Raw genomic sequence first — 3,313 nt, 5'->3', positions numbered from 1 at the left:
GTGGTTCTGCTTTGTTTTAAGGTTGGTCCAAAGCCAGGTAGGTTTCTAATACATGGAAAGCTTTAAAATTCTACCTTAAGGGAAAAAAATTTTATCTTAATAAAATTAATATGACTAACATCAATTTCCAAGTACTTTCCAAAAACTGTTAATTTTTCACATAGATACTGGAATCCTCAAAATCGCAGTCATTTCAAATACCACTAATAATTTCAGATGATCCATTTTATTTAAAAACCAGCACCGCTTTGTTTTGATCAAAAGTGTGGCACAGCCTTTCTTCATCTTATTTTAAAAATCTACCTAAAATATAGTTGTATTTTTAACATAACAAATAAATATATTGCCAGCTAGTAGGGACCTGTGGGGACTGGGTGTTGTATGCCAACTTTCATCATTATTTCTCTACACATGCTGCTGCTGCTATCATCCATGTTCTTATGCTCCCTCTTGCTTATGTTGTCAATTTGTCAATCTCAGCACTTAATTTATGTTTGTATTACCAAATCCATTGTTTCTCAGCCTTGAAGATAACTGAGACTGACTTCTTTCACAGTGATTTTGAATTCTTGAGTCAAAAGTTTTTCTGAGGATTTGGCTGGTACATAAGTCTCATTAACTGAAATCATATCTGTAAATGCAGTACTAGTAGATTTATGTTCCATTGTTTCTCTATGGGAGGACATTCTTACACATACGCTTTGGTTTTTGCTGCACTAATAAGAGATTTCACAATGGAAAACAGTCACTACTCTGAGCTTAGAAGTATATGGCTGTGCAACTTTCCAGAGTGATTTATATGTATTTGTCCTGTACATCAACTCCAACCACACTTGGGTTCATAAAGTTTACATATTTCTACATTGCAACCATTGTAACAGTTTCCCTAAGGTGGTCAAAGACATGTTGTGAAGTCTAGATTTTTTTGGTGCCTCAGCCTGGGTGATATCTGTATGTCCCAATGCACAAAGAGGGAAAGGCCACATCTGCCCTTGCCACACCCCTCAGCCACCTCCTGTCCACTGAGTGTGTACACTTTATAAATAGATGTGTAGTTACATTTTGTATATCCATAAGCAGGTAAAAAAAAGTAGACACAGAGAGAAATGTGTATATGTATAGTATTTTCTGAATTATTTGAAAGTTTTAGACATCATGAAACTTCACCACTAAATACTTCAGCATGTGCCTCTTAAGAACAAGGCCATTCTCTTAAATGACCACAGTACAACTATCTCACTCAGGAATTTAAAGTTGATACAATACAGTGTATACTATTCAGTATACTCAAACTTCCCTAACTGCCTCGATAATATCCTTATAAACCTCCAATTTAAGGGATAAATAAAGATTGTAGGTCACATTCAACATAAGTCTTCACTGTTTCCCCTATAAAATCAACAGAAACAACTACATTTTTCATTAATATTTTATGCTAGTAATTTCTTTGGAGGAATTTGCAGATGTCCCATAATCAGATTATCAAGGGATGGAAATAGAAACAACAGCAGCTGCCAGAGGAGAGATTGTTAATGCTGATTATATTTGAAGCAACCATATGGAGGAAAGGAGCTTCTAAAGACAGTAACAGAAACATTTAAAACCACCTATTGTGTTTCTGGGGTGCTGCCCCTTTTCTTCGCACTCCATGTTTTAAGTCTGTCCTTTCTTAGTCTTTTAATAGTTGTGTTTCACAGTGTTTGTTTCCTGGATCCTACAATAATATAAACAACTCACTCACATAGGTCTTTTTTACAAAATAGATTTTATATTTAAAGTGGTTTCATGTTTACAGGAAAATTAAGAAACTAGTACAGAGAGTTTCTGTATGTCCCCTTATCCCTGGCACAAATTTCCCCTATTATTAACATTCTTGAATAACAATAAAAAAATAAAATAAACAGCATATATTAGTATAGTATATGTATACTATATGTATATATATAGTATAGAACATTTGTTACAAATAATGAAACAATACTGACAAATTATTATTAATAAAGTCTACACCTTATTCAGATTTCCTTAGTTTTTATTTAACGTAATGTCTTTTTTCTGTTCCAAGATCCCATCCAGGATATCAATTACATCTAGTTATTTCTATGTGGGCTGCTTAGACTGTGATGGTTTCTCAGATTTTTCTCGTTTTTGATGTCCTTGAGATTTTTGAGTACATAGGTCTTTTGATAATTTAATCTCTCAATATTTCTTGGCAGAGGCACCACAACAAATACTTTGAATTAAGCATTATCTCTGATAATTGGTGAAAATCAAACCCTGTTTAAAATAACTACATGGTAAGTATGATAACATTTTAGCAGCCTTGTTTGTGTATGGGTCATATTATTATTAATTATTGATAAAGTATGATATATAGAGTTCACAGCATTAATTGGGTGGAATGACATTCTTTCGGTAGATTGAGTCAATAAAGCTCAGCTGAGAGAGAAGAACCAATTAGAAGGTATCTTTCCCCTGGAACCTTATATTCTTACAGACTTCACATGGCAGGTATTCTGTTTTTTCTTTGTCTTTGCAAACATATTGAGGTAATTTGGCTTGAAACATATGTCTATTGTTTACCAAGCAAGTATTGCCCTTGTCCTTTGTTTTATTTTTTAAAATTAAAGCTCACATAAGTACAAATCTTACATGTACAGTTCAAAGTGTTTTGACCAATAGATATAACTTTGTAATCCATAGATTATCAAGATAGAGAACATACCCATCACTGCACAAAGTTGCTTGTGCCCTTTCCAAGTTAATGCCTGCCCTCAGTCTTCAGAGGTGGCCACTGGTTCAATTTCTTTCATTATATATTAGGTTTGTATATTCAAGAAAAAAAAACAGATAAATTGGGTTTGATTAAAATTAAACTTTTCTGCTTAGGGACACAATAAAAAATTACCAGACAATTCACAGAATGGAAAAAATATTTGCAACTCATATATCTGGTAAGGCACTTGTATGCAGAATATATAAAGAAAGAATTCAATAATAAAAAGACAAATAACCCAATTTTAACATGAGCAAAAAATTTGCATAGACATTTCTCTAAAGAAGATAATGCAAATAGATAAAAAGCTCATGAAAAGATTCTCAACATCATTACTTCTTAAGAAAATACAAATCAAAACCACAACACAATACCATTTCTCATTTTGATGCTTAAATAAAAAGGAAAGTTAATGGCAAATGTTGATGAGGATGTAGAGAAACTGAAACTTTCATATATCTTTAGTGGAAATGTAAAATGGTACAGCTACTCTGCAAAACTGTTTGGCAAACCCTTGTAAAGTTTTAACAATTCCAT

General features: G+C 32.8%; 1 pseudogene; it reads right to left on the bottom strand.

The window, feature by feature from the left end:
- Positions 1-397: 397 nt before the first annotated feature.
- LOC119054197 (PRELI domain containing protein 3B-like) lies at positions 398-2,729 on the bottom strand (annotated as a pseudogene).
- Between the last annotated feature and the right edge of the window lie 584 nt (positions 2,730-3,313).

The sequence above is a fragment of the Artibeus jamaicensis genome, unplaced genomic scaffold (genome assembly GCF_021234435.1).
Source record: "Artibeus jamaicensis isolate MK-2021 breed Jamaican fruit bat unplaced genomic scaffold, CSHL_Jam_final contig_414, whole genome shotgun sequence".
Taxonomy (NCBI): domain Eukaryota; kingdom Metazoa; phylum Chordata; class Mammalia; order Chiroptera; family Phyllostomidae; genus Artibeus; species Artibeus jamaicensis.
This window is presented reverse-complemented; position numbering and strand designations above follow the sequence as displayed.